General features: G+C 34.2%; 1 protein-coding gene and 1 pseudogene across 8 annotated transcripts in view; one reads left to right on the top strand and one right to left on the bottom strand.

Annotated features, from left to right (window-relative positions):
- PTPRK (protein tyrosine phosphatase receptor type K) overlaps positions 1 to 27717 on the top strand; it is a 745494-nt gene that overhangs the window by 483123 nt on the left and 234654 nt on the right. The window lies entirely within an intron of this gene.
- LOC110208857 (N-alpha-acetyltransferase 20-like) lies at positions 17795 to 22185 on the bottom strand (annotated as a pseudogene).

The raw sequence follows: 27717 nt of genomic DNA on the forward strand, positions 1-27717 counted from the left end.
TTTCTGTGTATTTTCACCTGGCACTTGGAGGAAACCAGAGAAGCAAAAGAGAACAATCCTTACATGGGAGAAAGCCAGTGAAAATACCCACAGTGGGTTTTGTTTGAGGTACAACAAGGAAAGCAGTGCCCCTGTATTTCAGAGTACATGGAAGTGTATAAGGCACAGCAAGAGTAGAAATGTTGGAAAAGGCTAGATTATGAAGTACTTTGAACACCAGACATAAGGTTTTTATATCTGATGATGTATGATATATGAGGTAATGGGAAACAGATGAAGTTTATAAAGTAGATGGGGGTGTAATGGTCAGATCTGTGCTTTAGGAAGATCACTTTAACCACTGGGTGGAAGTTGACTGGAGTGGAAAGAGGTTTGTGGCAGGCAGATCAGCCAACAGGTTCTAACATAATAGTCCAGGCATACGTTGATTCTCACCTACACCAAAGTGATAGTTCTATTAAACATCTTACTACATGTGTAGGCTGCATGTTTATGTTGACAAAGTGCTGTACATATAATCTGAGAACCTATTCAAATACAAGTTCTGTTACTTATTTCACTTGAGAATTTTGGTCTCTGTAGGCCTCAGTTTTCTAATCTGCAAAATTATGGGCTATGGTAAGATGGCTTCAAAGGTACCTTCAATCATTCAGTCATGTCCAATTCTGTGGGACTCTGTGAACCATATCCTGTCAGTACTATCCATGGGGTTTACATGGAAAAGATACTAGAGTGGTTTGCCATTTTGTTCTCCAGTGGCTTAAGGCAAGCAGAGGTTAAGTGACTTGTCCAAGGTTTCACAGGTATTAAGTATCTGAAGCTGGATTTGATCTCAGGTCTTCCTGATTTCAGGTGTAGAGTTCTATCCACTGAGCCACCTACCTGCCTCCAAAGATCCCTACTGTCTCTAAATATACATCTTTCCATCTTATGAGATGGTTTCCACCCTTAAGTTCTTTATAATTTAGTAGCAGTTTGAATTATGTATGCCAGTGTATGTCAATCTAAATGAAAAGAATGAATTAGAAAGGTCATACAGAGAAGAATAAGAGATGATAGAGATTCAAGGTATCAAGTTCGTGCAAGTTAATTGTCAATGTCTCAGCCAATTGTAAGCAATGATGTGTTAGTCATTGTGCTAGTCCCTGAGACAAAGGAATAGAAAAACCATTCCTGTTCTCAAGGAACTTGCAATCTAATGGGGGAGACAATATACAAACCACTATGTATAAACAAGATATATAGAGCATGAATTCATTAATCTCAGAAGGATGGTTAACAGAAGGCTTTAAGGGGGATTGGGAATGGCTTTTTTGTAGAAGGCAGGATTTAGCAGTAGGCCATATTCTAGCCATTCTGCCCTGCTTGCTCTTCTGCCTTCACAATGCACTTCTCCCATTTAAGTGTCTTTGTTCTACATGATCCCCTTGTCTAGCATATTCTCTTACCTGAGTACTCTCCCTCTGAGCATCCTTGGCTTCCTTCAAGATCCAGCTGAAGTGCCATCTTCTGTGGCAGACTTTTCCAAGTCTTTTTCCCTGCTAATGTTTTCTCTTCTGTGTGTCTTACATACACTTACATACAAGTGTATACTTGTTTTCTCTGCCGTGAGAGTGTAAGATTCTTGAAGGCAGGCACTTTCTTTTCCTAGTATTTAGAACAATGCCTGTCAGGTGGTAATAAAAGTTTAATAAATGCTTGGTGATTGATGGATCATATGGAATAATAGTTATGTGAATGTTGGGATTCACATCCCAGGTAGCTTAACATTAGAGGTGAACATCAATTGAACAACCTGAAAATAAGAAATTTCTGATGGAACTGTCACAGTTCATTATTTTTGCTCTCTTTTCTTTGCAAGTATTTTTATGCTGTATACATTAGAGATATGTTTTGTGAGGAAATATATTTGTCTGTAAAGGGACACTTTTTTTTTTGTCCTGTGGGAGTAACACAGACATTTCCATGTTTCTACATGCAATTATGTTGATGTTGAGACATTTCAGTTGAGTCCTACTCTTTGTGACCCCATTTGGGGTTTTCTTGGCAAAGATACTGGAGTAGTTTAACCATTTCCTTCTCCAGCTCATTTTACCAATGAGAAAACTGAGGCAAACAAAGTTGTTTCTTTCCCTGGGTCACACAGCTGGTAAGTATCTAACCTGGATTTGAGCTCAGCTCCTCCTTATTCCGGGCCTTGTGTTCTATCCACTGCACCCCCTACTTCACTATATGTAATTATACCTGTGATTTATATGATAATTCTGTGTTATTTAAAATTTCACATATTGAAATTAGAAGGGCTATAAGAAGACAGTCAATTATACATTAAGGGTGTGTGGCTTTTGATCAGTTTCATATGGCCTGTGTTATTCATTTTACTCACTGTTTTCTTCATGTCACTTAAGGCTACATCACATATACTTTACTTTTCTACTACTACTTTTTCTTCCCATTTTCTATATTTGTAACATTTAAGAAATGTGTATATTTTCTCATTAAAGAATTAGGATTTTAAAAAATTTTTTTAAAAAATTAGGGATTTTTGCTTTCTAGTGCTAATTTAACTTATTTCTTTCCCTGCATAACCTGATGTTGAATTCTCTTTTCCTGGCTCTGAGAATGGGTAGGCAGTTATGATTGTGAAATCTTTCCTTAAGAAATGGGATTTAACATAGAACTGTTTGAAGGTATGAGGGCAGATGCTTACTTCTTGAATTTTTTCCTGCCCAAAGTTCTATGATGAAATGAAAGTTATAATTGAGGAAAGAAAAATATCTACAATGTACATTCATACCCATGTATGATATTTAATATATTTATCAGCACCACAAACATATATACATGCATGTATTAAGATGCTTATATATACATGTGTATATATTTGTGATGCTGATGAATATATAACTAAAATATAATATATATATATATATATGTCAATATATCATATACATATATATTGTATATGTATATAATGCTGATAAATAGTACATCCAGAAGCCATGATTAAGTTGTTTCTTTGGCTGGAGAATCCACAGCATAGTAGAATGGTGGGAGAGTCTTATGAAGAATACCTGGGTTACAGTTCAGGCTTCACTGTTTCCTACCCGTGGGGTTTCCCTGCTGCACTTTTCCCCCCTCTCTATGATTCACATAATAAAACTATATTATCATCCTCCAGGCTTGTTTTTACAAAAGTTCTATGTAACACTTTAAAGTGACATGTAAGAATGAGCTATGGTTGTTATTATTTTCTGATTTTAATTTTTTGCATGTATATTCTCAAATATTAAAGTTATGATTCTGGTCTAGTGATTATGAAATTGAAATTAAATGAAATTTAAAGACATGAAAATGAAATTAAAGACAAATTTTTGGTAGACTCTTAAGGAAGAATTTTTTTAAAATGTCAAGATATATCTCCATTGAATACCTTTACATGAAGTTTTGATTACCACCACCACTCTAGAATGATTTTTAACCTTTGAACTAGCTACTGTTCAAAGCTCATTAACATTAATAGCTTCTTGTAATTTGTTTTATTGCTGAATTGTAAACAATAAACGTGTATTGGCCTGATAGAATTAATTGTGTATATCCACCTTTTATTACTTTCATTAATGGAGCACATGAAGAGGTGATTTGGCTCTTTCCTGTCTTTGAACTGCAGCTATACCTAGTATTTGACAATTACTTTTAGTAATGTAATTGGATGTATCAGTATCATCATCACCACAGGCTGTATTTATATCCATTAAATATGTCATGAAGACAACCTTAAAAATGGATCAGCTATGTTGTGTTCTAGTTTCCTCCCTCAAAGAAGCATTGGTAATGACATTGACTGTCCTTATTATGCAACATCTCAGAGTTTAAGGAAAGGTGGTTGGGGAAATATATAGAATTAGGAAAAATTATATTTTTTTTTAGTAGTTGTGGCAATCATGCCTATCATACCAGATGCTAGAGAAAGATCTGATTTTGGAAAGTACTTGAAAGCAGCAAAGGATAAATAAAAAAATGATAATTATTCAAAATCAAAACTCATATTTTTATTATTGCATATGATGACATATTGACATTGCTGTTAAATACCAATCCTACTTACTTTTATTGTTATTGATATTAACCTTGTAATCTCTCAGCTGCATTGAAAGTTAATGGCCTGTTATATAAGTCTAATAGTTCTTCATTGAAGGAATATCAGGTTATTTTATGTGATTTGCTATATAATAATATGTACCTCATTATCATAAATAATAATACAATCTATTTTGAAATTAAGGGTACTAATTTTTCCCTTGATGCAGTTGCTATTCTTAAAAGTGTAAGATTTTATTTTTAAAACTGATAAACTTAAATATTTGTCTCTTTTCTTTTACCCCACCCTGAAACCCATATTGGGGCAAAGGAGTAAGAAAATGAATATAACTGTTAAATGGCAAAGGTCAGAGTTTTCCTTTTGGAAACTGAAATTTCTAGTTTAGCATATTAAAGCTGATAAATTTGGGAGCATTATGTTCTATCAGGACTCGTATATGTCCTTGTCAAGACTCACTGGATTTTATTTTATATTTTAATTTTATAAGAGTCAAATTTGAATTGAAGCTAATGTTACTGACAAGAGGGAAATAGAAGCATTTGGCTTGCACTAAACAAGTTTGAATGGTTGTTAATGTGAATGACTTTCAGGCAGTGAATGTCAGAGAACAGTAGATTACTTTCTTTACCTCAGGCATTATAAGCCATCTCCTGTGGTAGGCCTGACATAATTTCTTTTTTCCTTGAACACAGGAAGCAAAGTAATTGGAGTCTGGTAATTTTGGCCTATGGCTGATGAAGATAAATCATAATAAGCTATTGGAATACATACTGACAGTCCACATAAGGCTACTAGAACACTAATGCATTATTCAAATTTTCTTTCTTTCCGAGATTCGTATTTGTGAGAGATTGTGACACTGTTATTTATGAAGGCAACAATCATTTCTTATTTTTGAACAAATTTCAGGTGCTCATTAAATTGCTTCAGAATTTGAAAAATCTTCGATCTTTGGACCATGACTCAAAATAGCTTGTACTTTGTGTTATATGGGTTACTCCTTGTACTCAAGTAACAATTTTAAAATATCTTTTACAAAGGACATTTATAAAATAATTTCTTGGCAACAGATCTCAAAGTAGCAGAGGTGAAAGAGACTTCTGCATAATCTGGATCATCCCCCTTCCTTCAAATTTATGAAAATTTATGCTACCATGGACAGTTGATCTTCTCTTCAAAATCTTTCAGGAATGGCAGTGGCAAAAACTCTACCAGCCATTTCAGCATTTTATCATTCCTAAATTTAATAAATTCTTCCACTTATCTAAACTAGATCTTTCGCTTTATAGAAGTAAATTTTTTTTCCTACTTAGTTCCCTGTGGACATAAAGTATATATGTGTGATGTGTGTGTTATGCATGCACACACACACACACACACACACACACACACACACACATATATATAGATACACATTATATAAATACACACTATATATAAAATCCTTTGGGCCTTTACTAAATTTCACATTCCCAGTTGAATTGATTAAGAAGTAGGGATTATTAAGTATGAGATAATGACATTTAATACTTTCTACATAGAATTGGTTCAAAAAATCATATTCAATGCCTGTTCATCCTTCTCGATTTTTATAAGCATCCTCTGTTTTCTTCACTGTACTTTTGGGTATTCTATGGACTCTGTAGCAAAATTTTTTTTAAAAAGTATTAATCTGGACTATTCAGCATATAAGGAAAGGATTTTTTTTCTTAGATTTTGGATGACAAAGACCTCGACAATTTTAAAAGCAGAGATTTAAAGTTGTTTCATTATCTATGCTTTGCATTATATTTTTATTATATTCTAGAACTCTTTTGGCAACCTGATCAGTTTATTGAACATCATTTCTCTACCCACCACCTTAAAAAGTGCAGTGTGCACCTGAAGTTTTGTATGTTTATATCCAAACTGTATTACAGAAGATAAATTGGTGTTCTTTTTTAAGATTTTAAAAAATAATATATTATTTCTTTATTTATTACATTCTTGCCTTTTTACATTTTGAGTTCTACATTTCTCCATCACTGCCACAACTCCCCTGCCCACTGAGAAGGCAAGCAATATATCAATTTTACATTTGAAGTAGTTAAAATATTTCCATATTAGCCATATGATGAAAAAAAAAGCTAAAATAAATAAAATGAGAAAATTGTACTTTAATTTTCTCTCAGAGTTCATCAGTTCTCTCTCTGGATATAGATAGCATTTTTTCATCATGAGTCCTTTGGAATTATCTTTGATCAGTGTATTGATCCAAGAAGCCAAGCCTTTCACAGTTGATCATCATTACAACTTTGTTCTTACTATACACAATGATCTCCTAGTTCTTCTCACTTCACTTTGCATCAATACATATAGATCTTGCTATGTTTTTCTGAAACTACCCCTTTTTCGTTTCTTATTGAACAGTAGTACTTCATCACAATCATATGTCATGGCTTGTTCAGCTATTCCCTAATTGATGAGTGTCCCCTTCATTTCCAATTCTTTGTCAGTATAAAGAGATCTGCTATTAATATTTTTTGTACAAATACATCTTTTTTCTTTTTTCTTTGATCTCTTTGAGTTACAGATATAGTAGTGGTATTGCTGGGTCAAAGGGTCTGCACGGTTTTATAACCCTTTGGGCATAGTTCCAAACTATTTTACAGATTGATTGAAGCAGTTCTCTACTCCACCAGAAATTCATTGGTGTACCTAATTTCCCCCCTCATCCCTTCCACCATTTCTTATACATGTGAGGTAGTATATTAGAGTTGTTTTAATTTGCATTTCTCTAATCATTAGTAATTTATTTTTATATGATTATGGATGTCTTTGATTTCTTCTTCTAAAAACTACCCATTTAAATTATTTGTCCATTTATCAATTGTGGAATTGCTCTTATTTTTACAATTTTTTCTCAGTTCTATACTCAGTATATACTTGAGGAATGAGGTCTTTATTTTTTAATATTATTTCATTGTCAGGCCTAGCTTTTAGCAAAATGTAGTTTTCCTTATTTTTCCTTTTAATGTGGTTTAATTTTGGTTTTGCTTAATTTGAGATGATTATTACCACCCCTACTTTAAAAAAAAATTCAGCTGAAACACATTAGATTCTACTCCAGCCCTTCATTTTAACTCTGTGGGTCACTTTTTGTTCTAAGTGTGTCTCTTGTAAAAATATATTTTAGGATTCTGGTTTCTAATCCACTCTGCTATCTTCTTCCATTTTATAGGTGAGCTCATCCCATTTACATTCACAGTTATGATTACTTACTGTGTATTTCCCTCTATCCCATTTTCATCTATTTCTTATTCCTCTCTCTCTCTCTCTCTCTCTCTCTCTCTCTCTCTCTCTCTCTCTTTCTCTTTTATCTGGTTAATCTTCAAATATCTATTTTGCTTATAACTACTGCCTCCCTTAAATCACCCTCCCTTTTATCATTCCTCCATCCTTTTTCTTATTTTTTTCCCTTCCTCTTCCTTATTGGGTAAGCTAGATTTCTATACATAATTGACTGTGTTTTTGTATTCTTCCATCTTTGTACTAATTCCTATGAGAGTGATGTTGGCTACCACACTCCCCATTTTCCCCTCCATTATAAAAGCTCTTTCCTGTGTTTTTTATATGAGAAAATTTACCCATTTTGCCTCTTCCTTTTCCATTCTCCTGGTGCATCCCTCTTCCTCACCCCTTCATTTTTTTGAGATCATTCCAGTATAATTGATTCATCCATGCCCTTTGTTTATGTAAATTTCTCTTATCTTTCCTAACAATAATAATGTTCATAAGAGCTACATGTATCACCATCTCATATATGAATGTAAACAGTTTAACTTTATTGAGTCCCTTATGGTTGGTCTTTCATGTTTACTTTTTTTATGCTTCTCTTGAGTCTTGTGTTTGAATGTCAGATTTTCTATTCAGCTCTAGATTTTTTATCAGGAATGTGTGAAATTCATATATTTCATTATATATAAAAAATTTCCCCTGAAGAATTACACTTAATTTTGCTGGGTAGTTGATTCTTGGTTGTAATCCTAGTTCCTTTGCCATCTGAAATATCATATTCTACGCTCTCCATTTGTATAATGTGGAAGCAGCTAAATCTCACGTGATCCCTACTGTGGTTCCATGATATTTCAATTGTTTCATTTTGGCTGCTTGCAGTATTTTCTTGTTCTCCTGAGATCTTTGTTATTTGGCTATAATATTCATGGGAGTTTTGATTTTTGGATCTCTTTCAGGACGTGATCGGTGGATTCTTTCAATTTCTATTTTACCCTCTGGATCTAAGATATCAGGGTAGTTTTCCTTGATAATTTCTTGAAATGTGATATCTAGGCTCTTTATTTTCTCATGTCTTTCAGGTAGTCCCATAATTCTTATCTCACCTTGATCTGTTTTCTAGGTCAGTTATTTTTCTGATGGTATTTCACATCTTCTTTTTCCCTTCTTCTTCTGACTTTGTTTTATTGTTTCTTGATGTTTCATGGAGTTATTATCTTCCCCTTGCCCAATTCTAATATTTAAGAAATTATTTCTTCCATGAGCTTTTATATCTCTTTTTCCATTTGGCCAAATCTGCTTTTTAAAGAGTTCTTTTTTTTTTGAGTGAATTTTTGTGTCTTTTGACTTTTGACTTATTTTACTTTTTAATGAGATCTTCTCCAGTGAAATTTTATACCTCTTTTACTATTTGACTAATTCTATTTTTAAGTATTTTTGTGCTTCTTTTACCAAACTGTTAATTCCCTTTTTATATTTTTTTCTTGCATAGCTCATTTCTTTTTGCCATTTTTCTTCTATACTCTTATCTCTTTAACTCTAGCCTTTTTTTTTTGATGGGGTGGTTGTGTCCAGTTAGCTATTACTTCATTTTTAACTTTAACTTAAAGTTGAGTTTTGCTCACCTCAGGGTGGGGACATACTGTCCCAAGCTTCAGGATTTGATGTGATGCTGTTTTTAGAGTTAGTTCTGAGGAACTTCAAGTTTTCAGTTTTTCCCACATGGTATTGTTTTTGAAGAGGTGTGGTCACTTCTCTCTGGTCTTTTTCCAGGAAGGATCCCTGTTACCCTGTAGCCATAAATACTAGCATTTCTCTCAACCTAGGACTTTGACTACATCCCCCTGCTGTCCTTCAGCTGCAACAGCTAGCTCTTCTCTGTGCCTTGGAATGGCAACCATGGCCCTTGCCTCCTTGTGATTGACTGCAAGTGCTCCTCTCGACCATATAACTACAACCCAGTACTACATATGGGTAATACAACTGCCAAGCAGTGCAAGCTGCACAATGCCAATGGAGGATCCCTTGTAATCTCTTTCTGATTAATTGTGACATCCCTTTACTATCTCTGGGATGAGAAATCCTGAAGCTGTTGCGGCTGTGGCTGCCTCCAAGACCCATTGCTAGTGCTTCTACAAAGTGAGTTCCAGGTAATCTCCCTCCCTGATAATACAGATCTCCCCTGTTGACCTCCCAAGTTTTCTTAGGCTGGAATAATGTTTCACCCTGACCTCTTGTTGGCTCATTTGAGGCATTATTTTAAAGTTGTTTGGAGTGGAATATTGGCATTGTTCGGGTTAGTTGCTGCCTGTACTCTGCCATTTTGGCTCCATCCCTCTTGTGAAATTCTGGGGGTGGGGGGAGGGAAATATACCTCATTTCATGGAAGGTCTCAAATTTGTAGTGACACAAATTTGTGTAAAGTGTATCCTATTTATCCTTTGCATAATGAGATTTTCAAATATATGTGTCTTATTGCTGTGAATGGATATTCCCTATAGTGATTCAGATCACACCTCATAAATTTGCCACAGATGGGGTCTCCCAATGTGACAAGGACCTTCACTTTCTCCATATACTGTCAGCCTAATAGTGTTGCATTCAGGATATGCACTATACCTTATTTCATTATGTTAACAGTTAATCTTTTTGATTATCCATTTCCTTTTATTTTTGTTTTGCTTTATTCTTATTTGTTGGGTTGTATTTTGCTCTCTCCTGTTATTCACCACCCCATTGCTCTATGAGTGATAATTGTTTTAAGTTGTTTGGAAATAGTAGTATTCCATGATTTACAGTCATACAATATAGCCTCCAGAACACTTTTATTGAACACATTGTTCTTTCTTTCTGGGAGCAGTTTAGGATTATTAAAAGAAGTTTTAATTTTCAACAGTAATTCAGCCTTCTCTCCTTCTGTCTTATTTTGAACCCCACTTATCAATTTGTACTGTCTGCCCAAGATACATGCATTCATACACACACACACACACACACACACACACACACACACACACACACACACACACGCATACTTTTTGTTATTTCATTTCAATCGTATTCTACTCTTTGTGACCCTATTTGAAGTTTTCTTAGTAAAGGTACTGGAGTGGTTTGCCATTTTCCTTCTCCAGCTTATTCCTCATATGAGGAAACTAAGACAAAAAAAAAGTTAAGTGACTTGCCCACGGTCAAACAGCTAGTATGTTTATGAAGCCAAATTTGAACATAGTTCTTCCTGAGTCCAGGCCTGGCTATTCACTGTACTACCTAGCTGCCCCATATATGTACACATACATACACAGTATAAATATGCATTCCCATTCATACACCTTTATTTTTTATATTTATACGTGCATTTGCATATGTATGTGTATAGCCCTATATGTGTATGTATATGTATATGCACAATATATGCATGTGCACATATATATCTCCTCTATGGATTCTCCATATAATTTCATATCAGAATCTGGACAATAGATATCATTCCCCTACTTGATTTTTTCCTATGTGGATGGTTAGTCCAAGTTCTTTTGAGTGGGTATGGATCTCTTCTAAGTATCTTTGGCCTTGAGTTATTCAGTACAATGACATAAATGAACATGATCATTTGAAAGATTTCACTGTCCTTTTCAACTTGAAGTCTTTGGTTGACCTTCTTACTAACAGTGGCAAACACTTCTGGCATGCATACATCTCCTTGTTTTATGCTATAGCTTATATTTAATATCAGAGAGAAATTGGAAGTTTTTATATGTCAAGAATTATTGAATAACATTTTGAATTATCAGGAGATACCTTGTTGGAAGGGAGCCTTTAAAGTGTCTTTTGATCCAGTTAGGTGACACATATGAAGCATTTTGCAGAACCGTAAAGTGTTATTTAAATTCTAGTTATTTTGTCCCACCAAAGCAATTGTGTTTCTGTAATCAACAACCAACAAGCACAATGGGATCTTGCATTCTTTATATCACTGTTGACAAACTAAAAGAGAAATGGATTAAGCAACAAGTTGATATAGAAAGCCATAAATTAGCATTTTCCAAGCTGTATTGTATTTTTATTTAGTTTGCCAAATATTTCCTTGTTACATTTTATCTGGTTCAGAAACTGGAGTTTTATGGGCCCCCACATTTAACACCTCGCTTTACATATTTCAGATAATTGTGTAATTGTAAAGATATGGAATGTTGCAGAATTCCACTTGAGAAAACATGCTTCAGATATTCTGATAATTGTTCTTGATCCACCAAATATATGCAAGAAATGGTGGTTTATAATTTGCAGTAATTTTCACGGCCTTCTATTTACAAATGTTAACATTATTATCTTGAGTATTATTACAATATGAGATGAACAAATCTCTATGAAGCAGTATTTCTTACTGCCTTTTGTGGCACAATAAAGCCAACTGCTGACTCATTTATTTGCCTTACCAAAAAGAAAATGTGAGTCACTTTTACTTTGATTTGCAATTTCCTTTTTATGGATTATTATTATTATTATTATTATCATTATTATTTCAAGACTGCTAAATTAGTTTTTCCAGTAGAAAGTGGACACTTCTTGCTCTTTGGGCAAAGAGTTTATTTTCAAAGTACCAGTAACTAAATTAAAATGTCTGTTCTTATTTTTTAAATTTTTATTGTCATCTCTCTCTTTTTTACTATTCTGCCATCTTTATTGCAGAATTAAAAGGATGTTACACAGACCTGAGGAAAATTTTGCATCCCTTATTCCTTCATGGGCTGTTGAATTCATCCCCAAGTAGACAGCCTATTGATGTTGAGTCTCTCCATCTGTGTTTTGGATGGTTCTTGCCTACTCAACATTGTATAATATACCCTCATGACTTTCTCTTCTCTGTTATGGCCTTTGAAAATTTCCATTGATAAAATAATTAAATTGGAAATATTTTTACCTTTAAAGGTCTTGTTGGCTTAAGAATTAGGACCTTCTGTCTTCCATTTCTATCTTTGAAGATACATTGCCCCTATGGCCCTGGAAAAATTGTGGGGAGAATTCATTATTTGGTAAAAATTGTTTGTAAAGCTGGAAAGCAGACTGGCAGAAATTGGTCATAGACCAATATCTCATTTACCAAGATATGATCAAAATGACTACATGATATTGACATAAAGGGAGATATTACAAGAATATTTGAAGAACATAGGCCATATTACCTATGAGACTTATGTTTTGGCAAACAGTTTATGAATAACAGGAGACAGCAGTCTGAAATATAAAATAGATAATTTCTATTACATTAAATTAAAAAGATTTTGTACAAATAAAACAATTTTAGCTGAGATCAGAAGGAAAATGGAAAACTGGGGGGAAATTTTATACACAGTTTCTCAAATGAGCATCTAATTTCTCAAGTATGTAAAGAACTTTGTCAGATCTCTAAGAATACAAGTCATTCCCCAATTAATAAATGGTCAAAGGGTATGAACAGCTAGTTTCTAATGAAGAAGTCAAAACAATTTATACTCATATGAAAAAATACTCTAAAATATTATTGATTAGAGAAATGCAAATTAAAACAACCTTGAGATATCATTTTACACCTATAAGATTGGCTAAAATGATTGAAGTGGAAAGCGACAAATGTTGGGATGGATATAGAAAAATTGGGACACTAATTCATTGTTGGTAAAATTGTGAAATTATCCAAACACTTTGTAGAGCAATCTGGAAGTGTGTCCAAAGAGTTACTAAACTGCATATATTCTTTGATCCAGAAATACCACTACTAGGTCTGTTTCCAAAAATGACTGGGGGAAAAGGAAAAGAACTTATATGTTCTAAAATAAATATAGCAGCTCTCTTTGTGGTGGCAATGAACTAGAAATTGCAGGGATGTCCATCAATTGGAGAATAGCTGAACAAGTTGTAGTATATTTTGTGATGGAATACTACTGTGCTAGAAATTATGAGCTCGATGATCTTAGAAAAACATGGATAGAATTGCAGTTATTGTGAACAACAAAATGAGCAGAACCAATAGAATGTTGTATACAGTAACAGCAATATTGTTTTAAGAACAACTGTGAGGGACTAAGGCATTTCGATTATTATAAATATCCAAATTAACTACAAGGGATCTATGAAGTAAAATGCTGTCTACATCCAGAGGAAGAGAGAGAGAGAGAGAGAGAGAGAGAGAGAGAGAGAGAGAGAGAGAGAGAGAGAGAGAGAGAGAGAGAGGAGAGGGAGAGGGAGAGAGAGAGAGAGAGAGAGAGGAGAGAGAGAGAGAGAGGGAGAGAGAGAGAGAGAGAGAGAGAGAGAGAGAGAGAGAGAGAGAGAGAGAGAGAGAGAAAGAGAGAGTGTTTCATAGTAGCCAATGTGTTGGGTGGGGGGAGGGAAGGAAAACATTACATGATAACTTCATTATATATTTAAAAAGATCAGCAAGTTGCAGTTACTTGCGTAGTTACCTCTTTTTTTTCTGTCCTACTGTGTTATGGAAATTCTTTTATTTCTTAAGTTCAGAATACATTTAAAAAAAGAAAAGTTACTTAAAATGTTACGGTTCCTGCAGAACCGTAACATTTTCACACCAATTTCATATCTGTATTTGAAGAAGTTTCCTCTCCTACTTCATCATGTATGTGGTTTATTCAGGGGTAGTATGCTATATTTTTTAAATTACTCTTAGAACATTTTACATTTTGCTACTTTTCTCCTGAAAGATTTCTCCTCTGTCATCAGGCCTCTGTGGCTTTTCTAAAAGTTATAAGAAGTTCATTAATGTCTGACTTTATATTCCTAAATCCCAATACTTATTTCTCTTTTTTCTTCTTACTCTATTATTTTCAATGTGTAATAAAATAAGACATAGGGATCATATTTTACCCCTATAGATTTTATATCTGATACTTAGGTTTTAACCTATTTTGATCCAATAATCCCAGTGCCTTATTCTTACTCTGTCAGTTTGGCAAAGTCAGTCTTGGCTAAAACATGATCAGAATTCTACATGGCCTGCTGGTCAGACTGTCAGTTGTCTAACATTAAAAAATATGTTTACTTCAAATAATTAATAATTGTGCAAAATGAATTTTTTTAGAACCTAAGTCTAAGTAGCTTAGTGGTTTTCATAACAATTTTACTTAAAATGAGCTTTTAAAGATATCCTAGTATAACTTTGTAGAAACACTAAGCATTTTGTCAATTAAATTGCACATGCATTTTGTTGTATAGTGAATAGAATACTAAAATAGAATTCGGTAAAACTTGAATTAAAATTCTGCCTCACACTTAACCATTTATGTGATCATGGGCAAGGCATGGACCCTCCTTAAGCCTCAGTTTCTTCCTCTGTAAAATGAAAATACCAGTCATACCTACTATAAAGAGTTTTTTAAGGCTTCAGTCAAATAATATATGTAAATGCTTTGCAAATTCTAGAGTATTATGCAAATTTTTGTTGCTATAATTATTTTTCTTATTTTATGGGGCCTATGATTTTATTGGTTTTATTGGTCCTTCTGGTGAGGAACTAACTCTACCAATGCAGATTCACCCTTACTATGCAATTCGTAGTCTTAGCAAACTGGTCAGGTACTGAGCGATTGCATAACTTTCACAAGGTCACATAGCCATCATGCATCATGAACTTCAAGTTCAAGACCAAGTTCAGGTCTCCCTTGACTTTGAGGGCAGCTCTATATGTTGTGCCATACTGATTCTTGTTACCAATTTATTAGTGAACAATAAATGAACAAATTGTATCCTTAGAAATAACATTTATTTCACAGGAAAAAAAAGTATTACCTGGTTTCTTCCTTTGCTTGGCACTAATGATAACATTAACATTTGAACAGGGATATACTATTTCTACCATAAATTCATAACTTTCTGTTTTGACATCAACATCTGTTACCATGGAAATTATTGATACCCTGAATTTATGTTCATATCTTCATATCAGGGTCATAAGATTGCCAGGAAGAAAAAATGGTCAATATCAGTGAATTTTTAAAGACAATATGCTACTTCTTATGTTAATTTGCATTTATTTTTTAAATACAGTGGGCATTAATTTGGCACTTTTGGAGATTCATAAAGTTGTCTTTTATCACATGATTTTTCAGACATTTTGGTCTGTAAATCTCTTCAAAAAATAAATATAAGATTAGGACATTTACATTTTTTTCTTTTTTCTATACCCCAAGTAAACATGCCATCAATGTCTAGCAATTTGCTCTAGTAGAACGTATGTAAAGAAAGCAGAATCTGTCAAGAGTTAGAACAGAAAAGAACAAGCCAGAATGTCCTCTGTGGTCAAAAAGAGGAGGTAGCATAGATTAGGTATTTAAGTTAGGAATACATCTTATCAATATGTTTGAAAAATTGTATGTTGGGAACCTTTGGTGTCCCATCTCTAGACTTCTCGCTCTAAATCTATGATCATGTTGTCCTATATCCAATAATTATTCAACACTTCTAGAATGTGTTTTCATTGATATGAGCACTGATTCCCATCACAATCTGATCTGTTTATTGGTAGAGAGTTGTACTGAGTTTTCATGGCTGAAAACATTGGCCAGATGAATACTAGTCTTTTAACAATGAGAATTAGATGGGTCGTCAGTTTCAGTCCACTTCTTTGGAATACCTCTGTAAACTTGTGCTTCTTTACTTAAGATCTCAGGATACTCTTTTTTTTTTCCTTTTTCTCAACAATGAGGCATTGAGATAAGAGTTTAGGGCAGATTGGTACAATTCATTTGTATTAAAAAATCAGATCACTAGAATCCTGAAAAAGATTACATCATTTCTGAAGTATTTATTATTTTAACCACAAATGTTCAAGTTTTGTAATATGTACATGGTTTGAAGTATCCTTTTCCGTTGCTATACTTCCTCTGTCCTTTACAAGGTATCTTTTGATAAAAAGTGTGGATCTTAAAAAAAATAAGAAAGAAAACTAAATACTTCTAGGAATGTTTAGCTGCCATAGACATATAAGGGAAACTTTTCAGCGTCTGTTTATCTGTTAGAACCTTCCCTCTCCTTCTCTGCACTTCACACATACATTTTTGGAAAGTAAAGAAGTTATTGGTGTGATTCCTTTTAAAATGATTCAGCACTGTGGACAGTGTTCAGACATAAGGAGAATTATAGGACATTGGATCAGTTTCCTGTGTCTCTTTACAGGTCTGGTATGATTGGAGTGCAAGAAGAAATACAAAAAAGACTGACAAATTTTAAAAAGACAAGTTAAATATTTAAGAAATTAGTGTTTTCAGTGTATTGTATGAAAAAAAATCCAGAAAAAGGAGAAAGGGGGGAAGCTAGGTGGTGCAGTGGATAGAGCACCAGCCCTGAAGTCAGAAGGACCTGAGTTCAAATCCAACCTCAGAACAAACACTTGACATTTACTAGCTGTGTGACCCTAGACAAGTCACTTAACCCCAATTGCCTAAAATTAAAAAAAAAGAAAAGAAAAGAAAAAGGAGAAAGAAAGAAATTGAAAAGATTGCAGGCATCTTTTAAAAATTTTCTCCAGGAATTGATTTTATATTTGATTGTTCTGAATGAAACTTTCTATCAAAATTTGTCCTTATGTTTTTGCCTATGATGTGTAGTATGTTTGCTGTATTCTTTTTTAAGAGTAAATGCAACTCTGCGTAGACAAAACAGCCATTGAGTTTTAAAGTTGGCATTTTGTTGTAGGTGGTCTAAATTTTCCTCCCCAACTATGTATGTTATTACTTTTAGAATAAAGATGAAAATTATACACGTGTACACAATAACCAAGTTGCCCTTTTATACAGTCTCTAAAGCAAACTTCAGGAAGAAATGAAAACAAGCAACAAAATGACATTTTTATCACTTGCTGTGGACACAGAAATGTTCTTTTCCATGGTTTTTTCTTTCATAGTGAAACTCATTAGAGAGTGTTATTTACTTATTTATTTTTTTTGGATTTGTGTTTTATTATACATTTTATCTTTATACATTTGGGTTTTTCACAACTGCTTTTAAAGCTTCACTGAATTATTCAATATGAAGATTAAAAAATAGAGGCACAGAATCTATAAGAGAAATGAAGCCAGTATTTCCCTAGTACTTACTTAATACTGTGAACCATGATAATGGAATGTCTTGTTTCCTTTTGGCCTAGCTGCCTTTTTAATTGCGTATGAAACATAGCGAAGAACTTTCTTTAATGTGCCTAGTGCTAGACTGGGACTTCGGGGTTTAAATTAAGAAGTCCATGTAGAAAGTATTTTCTTACTGAAGTCTTCAAGACGTGAAGTGATTATTTTTCTCCTAAAGGATCTTCAAGATGTACCTGTATACACAGCTCTGAAACTGATTTTTAGAGTCAACTTCCAATGAAAAATAGTATTGTCCATAAAAGATGATTGGGAGCATTCTCTGCCTAAGAACCACTGCCTAGAGTTATTCAATATCCTCAGGTCTCACAGGATGAGGTAACAGTATAATGGATTTCTTTTCTGTGTCCCTGCGGAGTGCTTTCCTCATATCATAAGCATCTTCATCAGGCTCTCCATTGCCAGCAGAATAATATTCTATTACTGTTCTATATATACACTGTAGCCCAGTTGCTTATACATGTTGACTGCAACTTGATTTGACACTCTTACAAAGAGATCACAAAAAACCCACCCTTTTGGAGCCCATGAGCTCGCCAACAGGAGCCTCTGCAACTATGAAATACTTGGGCCAATGAGCTAGATATTGTAAATAAAGTGGTATCCCATAAGTTTCTGTTAGTGGATCCAGATTGATGTTGTTGAAATGGAACAGATCATCACAGATGAAAGCCCAGAGCGTGGTCATCTCGTCACCTACCTGTCGCGAGCCCGCACTTCCAGCGAGGGCGGGAGAGCTCATTAGAGAATTTTAGCATGTTTTGTTGATGTTGTTTGTTTAGAAATGTTAAAATCAATAAGTATAGAGTTTAAAAATAATTTGATGTTTTCTGTTATCCAGATATTAGAGTTGGTGTGGAAAGTAATTTGTTTCTATGTTCAAATAAAATCTAATTGAGAGAAGAGGGAATTAAAAGTTATCTATTTTATTTAGATTTCGTAAGATGTCTAGTGCAAATTTGATAAATGATTCCTAAAATGTAGATAGAAATTGATAACACCACATTTATTTGTGTTTCCTGTACTAACCTTTCTTCAATCTCTCCTCCCATATCTCCAAATGTTTATTGGAATTCTTCCCCTGATTTCTTGCTAAATATATACAAAACAACCAAATAACTTTATTCCTCTAAAACTTACTGTTCTCCTATCACTGCTTCAGCATCTCCTGATTGCCATCAGGATAAAATATAAATTTCAGAGCATGACATTCAAGGTTCTACAAAATAGTTCTAGCATACCTTTCTATGCATACTTCACAGTGCATTTCATCCAAACTAGACAACCATCTGTTCTCCACAAATCTTTCCTTTTTTTTCTGACATCAGTGCACTTCTTCATCTTGTACCCTATACAGCTTAAAGAATTTTAGAATCATGGTTTAGAGCTAGAAGAAATATTAGAGTACGCTTATTCCACCCTTCTTGTTTAAGAAATGTGGAAATTTAGGCTGTGAGTGGTGAAATAACTTGCCAAAGGCCATACAGGTAATAAGCAGAAGAGCCAGTATTTAAACCCAGGTCCTCTGCCTCAAAATTTAATGCTTTCCTCCCCAAATCATACAAAACTTGTTTAAATATTCTCCGTTTTATTTATTTAATGGTTTCTAGTGTTTTTCTCTTACTCTATATGCATAAATATTGGTAAAAGCCAGGGTTGCACTTTATCTTGTGACTAAGTTAGAGTGAAGCTGGTAAATACCAATCCATTCTTTAATAATTATATCAACCTAAGTCAGCCAAATAATTTGTTCTTCTTTCATATAAGATGTATGACAAATCAAAGGATTATTGAGAAAAAATCCTTAACAAGAAAGTAAACCTTAAATTTTAGTAGGGTAGGTCACAATGTAAATGAATCATAACTGACAAATGTTGAGCTTTTCAAAACATTGTCATAAGGGATTGAAATGATCAACTATCCATAGCAGTAATATTCTGTTTGTCAGTGGCCTTAAGCTATGCATTCCTATACTTTCTAATTTCTCTCCTAGCTCTGATGTTGTCTTCCAATGCCATTTTCAACTCTGACTTTTCTATATTCTCAGTAGATGCTTAATAAATGTTTATCAAATTTCAAGCACACCAATAACTAGTCTTCACCTGTTTCACTCCAACCTCACATCTTCCTTAAATTCTTACTTAACATTTTTATCAAACTCAACAAATTATATTTAAGTTCCTGTTATGTGCCAGATAAGGTTTTAGACTACAGCTTGGCAGCACCAGTACAAACAAAGTCAAATAACTTGCACTCTTAGAAGGAAAGGAGATAAGTTGTTTGTGTTGGTGTTGAGTACCTTTTAATTCTTTTAGACTGCATTTGGGGTGTTCTTGGCAAAGATACTGGAGTGGTTTGCCATTCTCTTTTCCAGCTCATTTTACAGATGAGCTGAGCCAAATAGAGTTAAGTGACTTCCTCACGGTCACATGGCTAATAAGCATCTGAGGCCCCATTTAAACTTAGAAAGATTAGTCTTCCTGATCTCAGGTCCAGCACTCTATCCACTGCATCACCTAGTTAGAGATAAGACAAGATCATCAATTAATGTGATTCAAGTGCCAGTTTAAAACATCAGCTTTTCGTTTATATGTTCTGCCTACAGAGAAGCTCAGAGTTACTGATTCCTTCGTGGTTTTTGGCAGTCTATTATGTATTTCTGGTACTTTGGGTCAACTGCATTACTTTCTCCTTATTGTCTCCATGCTGATGATTCTCAGATCTATTTATGTGACCCTAAACTCTTTTCTAACCCTGTACTCCTGTCTCCAACTACATAGAAGTTCTCTCAATCTGGACCTCCTGTAGACTCCATAAATTCAACGTGTTTACTACTGAAATAGTTTATCTTTCCCCCAAAAACTCTGCCCTTCTGAAATTCTCAATTATTGTCAAGGGCACCACTATTCTCTCCATCACACAGGCCAAAAACCTAGATGTCATCCTTAACTCTTTTCTCTCATTTGACATACCCAATCTGTTTTCATGTCTGGTTGATTTTATTTTCCTAACATCCCTCATTTATGTCCCTTTCTCTCTTATGACACTGCCACCACCTTGTACATGGTCTTATCCTTCCACCCTTGGATTTTTGCAATACTCTTCTGGTTAATCTTCCTACTTCAAGTTTTTCTGCTCTCCAGTCCATCTTACATTCAGCCATCAAAATCATCTTCCTAAAGCACAAATCTAACCATGCTACCACCCCTATTTCATAGACTCTACTGACTCTCTAGTATCTTAATGATCAAATAGAGAATTCTTTGGTTTCTACATCCCTTTCTTAACTTTCACTTTTTTTTACACTTTGTTGACCCCCATTTCTTCAATTTAGTCACACTGGCCTCTTTGCTCTACTTCCAGCAAGAAAGTCCATCTTCTGACTTTGCATTTTCCCTGTCTGTCCTACATGAGTGGAATTTTCTGCGCCCTGATTTCTGCCTCTTGGCTTTCTTGGCTTCCTTAAGTCTCAGATGAAATTCCATTTTCTATGAGAAACCTCTCCTGATCACCCTTAATTCTAGTCCCTTCCCTCTATTGATTATCTCCATTTATCCTGTCTATTTCTCATTTTATATAGTTGTTTGCATGTTATCTGTCCCAGTTTAATGAGCAGTCAAGAATAATGAGGAGGTAGAGAACCAGAAAGTTTGCAAGAATGATGGCACCCCTGTGGGAGATAGGGAAGTTCCAAAGAGGGATGAGTATGTTGAGATTGCTAATGTAATCACAAAGAATTCATAACTGTTCACCTTTTGGTATTTACCCTTTCCCAACAGAAATTATAAGAATGGATCTATGTTGTGAGATTTATTCACCATGGCCCCAGCTTGCATAACCTACTTTCTAGAGGGGCACTTTGTGATAACCAAGAGACTCTATAGGAATCCTGGAAGTGTGAAAGGCAGGATGAAATATTACCTGTGGACTTGCTACAGATACCTGGGTTTGAATTACATTATCAGTGTAGTAGAAGAGAGTAGATATGCGGAGTTTTGAGGGGAGGACAAATAATTGTGATGTACAAAAGCCCACTATTGGGATGTGAACTAACTTCTACTTACCTCCATTGCTTGATCACACATACTTCTATGCATCAAAGCGGCTGCCCCTGAGAGCTCATTTTATGTCCCATCTCCCAGTTTTAGGACCAGGAGTATAACTAGCCAATTTAGTGGTAGAAAGATATTAGAAAATTATTGCAATAATTCAAGCAGATATTAATGAGAACATTTTTTTTAGGTAGTGTCACTGAGACTAGCTAGAAGATAGCTGATAGCAATATCTAGGAGTCTAAATGAATCCTAAAAGACAGAACTAACATCTATATCTCTTACAATTTATCCTTATTTTCCCATTATTGGATTTTATGCTTATTATACATGTGCATGTAAAATTGCCATAGTATAGAAAGGATTACTAATTTAGCACTCTTTGGAAAACCAAAGTTCATTGTTGAGGGCTTGCACTGATGGGTTTGAGGATTTAAGTCAGGCTGGGTTGTTCCTGTTCCTGTCCATTATCTAAGAGCCACCTAGGTCAGAACCTAGGTTCTCTGACCTCTCCCAGGCACTGTCTTTCCCTTGAGAAGATGAAGGATTTTCAACAAACCTTGAAAGATAACCGGGAAGTGAGGAGACGACTCCAGGGGGGACTCTGTCCAGTTACTGTTACCATGAGAAAAATTATTGTTGATACTTGGCTTTTTCCATTCTGGGTTCTGTTCCCACAAATGGGGTACAAAAACCCTAGCCCTCAGATCAATAAATGGAACTGGTTCTGTACCTCTTACCCACCTTGCCCACATATCTCTTTATCTCTCTCATACTCTCCAGAAAATAAACACTATCAGGGACACAGGTGCCCATGACAGTTCATAAATTATGAACTTAGTATCTTTATTCTTTGACCTAAATTTGGATGATGGTTACAGTACGTCTTTAATATGATGAGATTTTAAGTGACCAAATACAATAGATGACCTTCTTATAAGAAGGTCCCTGATTCTTTCAGAATAAATGAAACCCTGAATCTTAGCCAGCAATCATGAACCAATTTTATATTTATTCAACATTGAATACATCTGCCCTAATATAATTGTAAGCATACCAGCTCCCAGAATAATGTGTAAATGTTTACTGATTGTAGAGGTCCTCATTACTGCCATTCTCACTGTCACTGCCACATTATGGAATGTGTTGTTGGGCAAGGCTCTGTGCTGCAGAAAGTGGAGCTCTTTTTAATCAGCTCCTTCTCCATTTGTCACTTGTCTGACACAATCCCCTCATGGCTATTTTAAAACTTCAGAGAGAAAGGTTGCATTTATTCATGGGCATACTGAATGAATAATTGTCCATAGATTGAAAAGTTTTGGTGGAATGATTAACACAATGTTGCTGAATTTCACAGTATGTTTCATTCAGCAGACAAAGTGTCTAAAAAACAGGCATTGTCTGTCACATCAGCATTGTTGCACCTTTATCTTCTGCTGTTTGTAAATTACTAACTGCTTCTTGAAAGAGATGACCGTAAATCTACTGATATTCATCATAGCTTGAAAGATGGATTTCAGCCTGCAGAACAGCAATGAAAAAATGAACATAAATTGTATCTGAATGGTCCTCCCTTCCTCATCTTGCATTTAGTTCTACACATTGATTAAATGGATTTAATTACTTTTACCTAAAGTTTGTATTAATGTTTTTCATATACCCTAACCTGAAACTTTTTTTCTTTATTCATGTCTCAATGCTTGTCCCACGTTCTTTTTCTTCCTTATTGAATAAGTTGGCTGGCTTTCCACAGCCATAGATTTATGTTTTCCATTCCAATTTTTTGACTCATTAAAATCCACTCTTATGTCTCCAGTCTTCTTCAGATCTTTGCCTCCTTAACACTTCTTGGTTTGCATTGTCATCTAATTTGATGTTTATTGAATCTTATCTTACCATGTAAATTGCATGTAGAAAGCAAAACTCTTAATCCTATATCAGATCACAAGATCTGGCACAACTGTTAGTGCTAGGAACAAAGAAAGGCATTTTGTACATATTTGTTCAGGTTAATTTTCTGGTTTTTTGTTTTTTTTTCAATGAATACATCTGCCTCCTATAACCTAAGTAATTTCTTTTGCTGTGTCTAATTCAATGTCATCCTGTTTAATGTTTCTCAATGGCTGAAATGTTATAATCTCCTTGGCTTTGCTTTCTTTTTAGTTTTCAGTGTCTGTCACTGGGGTTCCTGCCACTTTTTACCTGCTCTAGTTATTTGATTCTGTTGGAGAAGTGGTCTCTGTTCAGTGCTGACTGCCCAAAATCATCCTTCACATCTCCCTTAATCCTATTATGTATTAATGTACTAGTTTTTTCCTTTATCTTCATTTTAAATCTATTAACCTTTATTCATTTTAGTCAAAATACTACTGTTTGCTTTCTTGAAACTCACTCTACAGTGACTCACGTCCTGCATTTGCTTCCTCAATTCAGTTAGATCATCATTCTGATTTCTTATGTTATACTAGAAAAGCTATTATGCACTTGTTTCTTCTGCTTGTCTGAATGTCTTATTTTTCATTATCTTTTCCCTGTCAAAATTCCATTCAATATTTCATGACACTATTCTTGGTCTTACAGTACTTTGATCCATCCCTCTAGGTATCTCATCCAATTTCTTCATAGAGGTTTTTAAGGTTACTATTTAAAGACCTATCTGCAATTTCAATGCTCATGTACTGGTTATTCCAAACATCTTAGTTTAGGTTTAAGCTGTTAAACACCAAGATACTCTATAAAACATCAAGTACTGACATGGGTTACATTTTTAGTGGTGAAAGGATGAAATAAATGTATATATGCACATATGTACATATTCATATACCTATTTATTTTTCCAACAAATAAAACTTTGAGTAATGTAATTCTGACACACTTAATGACAAGCATATTAATGATCAATTCAATGACTTTAAAATTGCTATTAGTATTATTTTTCAATATAGAAAAATCAGCCATTTCCAGGTTCATCTGCCCATCTGATTGGGCAGATCAGAGAATGGAATACATGACAATTATGAATTGTTTTCTTTTGTTTCCTTTTTCTTTTGTTCCATTAGTGTTTCTCTGCAAACCCATTGATTAATAATGTAGGCTTCTCTCTATTTTCAGGAGTTTTGTTATGTACAAAAAATAAGAAAACCTAGTCCCCTAATTAAAATAACTCTTTCATTAGTAAATTATAACATTCTTGTTGCTAATCCTTATTATCAGGTATGAATGGCAGATGTCTGCCTTCTCATTTTTAGCCCCTCATTCTTTCTTCTTCTTGTTTTTGTTCAATCATTTTTCAGTCATGTCTGACTCTTCATGACCCCACTTGGGATTTTCTTGCAAAGATACTCAAGCGGTTTGCCATTTCCTTCTCCAGCTCATTCTACATATGAAGAAACTAAAGCTAAGTGACTTACTCAGGGTCGCAAAGCCTAGTGTCTGAGGATGAATTTGAACTCAAGCTTCTGGATTCTAGGTCTGCCACTCTGTCAACTGCAGATAGTGATGGAAGACTACTATGCTTATTCTTCCTTGAACTTTACTTATTAGCTCATTAAATTTCTCATAGAACTTCAGACTGAGATAAAGTATAAGCTTCAGCAATAAGTCATTTTTAGTTAGTACATTTTGAGAACCGGAAGGCTCTAGGCAAATCTATGAATCAAAGATTGACTTTAATGCTGTCTAACCTCTTTTTATGCCCATTTAATGTCTACCCTAACTAGTCTCGAAACCAAGTGGCATTATGTCCTTATGTTGCCTTATCACTGTCCCAAGCTTATATTATCTCATCATGTGGAATTATCTTTCCCTACTTCTTTCCTTATCATTTGTTTCCCCTTCCTTAAAAAAAAAATCTGTGTTATAATAGGATTTGGTGTACTATTCTTAAAGCCTTCTTGGAGTAAGGAAATCCATGAAACACTCTATTCTGCCATATCTTACTGTTGCTAAAAAAGAATGAGGAGAGCGGTTAGTTTACACATATTGCTTTTTATTTTTTTTCTAAGCTCCTCCCCTTTTCATATAAAGTGTACTAGAGTACAAATTAGAATACATGGTTTCAAATCTTGCTTCATCTAATTACTCTATGACATTGAATCACTCAGAGTTTCTAAATCTCTTTTGGTAAAATGGAAATTTCACATGGCCTACCCTGGTCATCTGATCAGATTTTTGTTAGTACGATCATCCTATCAACAAATTTATTAAGCAGCTAGTTTATACCAGGTGATATAATAAACATTGGACTTATATGTACAAAGAATGAAATAATCCCTACTTTCAAGTTTTATTTTAATGGGGGTACAAAAGAGTATGTATGTATGTGTATGTGTATATACACACACACACAATACAATATCAATATAAAACAAAGTGTAGATATACATGATATAGCTAAATAAAGGCATCCTACAGAAGATGGTGCTTGAGCTTCATCTTAATGAAAAACAAAAAGGCACCTTATGAATTGGAAGTAAGGAATGAATGCATTCTGAGCTTGTAAATGTTCACAGTACTAAGGCATAGAGAAAGTAGACAGAGTGTCCTGTGTGTAGAATACTGAGTAGGCCAATTTGGCTGAATCTCAGGAGTTCAGGAGGTGGAATGATGTCTAATGAACTTGGAAAGATAGATTGTGGCCATATTTTGTACAGCTTTAGAAGATAAACATTTTAGCTCCCATGAATTTATGTATCCAGTTTGCAAAGTTAGATTTCTTCCATCTGAATTTGGTAGTTCATAAGTATGTCAGGACCTTTTATTAACTGTCAGGTGTTCTTTAACTTTAAAATATCATGATTATTACTGTTGTTATTCATCATTAAATCTTTCTGGTAGGAGGACATTGATAGAAATCATTATCTTATTGCTGGAACGTAGACTTCTCAAATTCTCTTTCTTAATAAAGGGTTTGATTCAAGTGTCATCTTCTCCACGAAACTATCCATGATCCTCTCAGATCAATAAATAAACATTTATTAAGTGCTGACTGTGTTGTAGGCATGGTGATAAGTTGCTAAGCACTGGGGATACAAAAAGAATCAAAAGACAATCCCTACCTTCAACAATCTCATAATTTAATGAGAGAGACAACATGCAAATAAATATATGCAAAGTATAAATTCATTTCTAGATTTATTTATGTGTATCACCTTAGGTTTCTGTGATCATCTGGCCCAAATCTTATTTTACACATAAAGAAATTATGTCCCAGAGAGGGTAATTAACTTGTACAACATAATTTACCTAGTAAATTGCAGAGCCAGAACAAAGTTTTTATTATTGTTGTTGTTTTTATTAACAAAATATTGTTAAATCTACATTTTAAAAGTTCCAGTATAAAGTTTATATAGCAACCATAGCTATTGAAATATAATCATTATGCCACAAACTAATAAAGCAAACTAAGCTACTGAATTTCAGATTTCATAAGTAGTAATGGATATAGTTGTATTATACTACAGTGCTAATTAATTCTTAATGACCATTTATATTTGATTATCATTAAAGTGGATCCATTTTAGCCTTTCCTTTTCTTGAAATGCATCTTTTTTTAAAAAAAAAAATTTCTCTGGAAGTGGATAGCATCTTCCTTTATAAGTCTTTTATAGTTGACCTGAGTATGTATAGTACTGAGGATAACTTGGTTGTTCACAATTATTCTTGGAACAATATTGGTGTTATTGTATACAACATTGTCTTGGTTCTGCTCACTTCACTTTTCATTATTTCATACAACTCTTTCCACATTTTTCTATAATCAACCAGTTCATCATTTCTGATGGTATAGTAGTCTTCTGTCACAATCATATACCACGACTTGTTTAGCCATGCTGCAATTGATGAGCTTCCTTTCAATTTCTAGTTTTTTTGCCATCACAAAGATAACTGCTGTAAATAATTTAGAACAATATATACATTCTTTTCCTTTTCTCCTGATCACCTCAGGAAAAAGACCTAATAGTAGTATTGCTGGATCAAGGAATATACACAGTTTTATTACTCTTATGGTTTTTTGTACTAGGTAAATCTATGTAACTGGGTACCTTGGTTCTAAACAGTACTTTTAGGAAAAATTTTCAGTTATATGAGAATTTTTGAAGAGAATTTCTTCAATGTAATGCCTTCTCTTGCACAAATAGCCAGTTGTTGCTATTCT

Source organism: Phascolarctos cinereus, unplaced genomic scaffold (assembly GCF_003287225.1).
Source record: "Phascolarctos cinereus isolate Bilbo 61053 unplaced genomic scaffold, phaCin_HiC Scaffold_5;HRSCAF=322, whole genome shotgun sequence".
NCBI lineage: Eukaryota > Metazoa > Chordata > Mammalia > Diprotodontia > Phascolarctidae > Phascolarctos > Phascolarctos cinereus.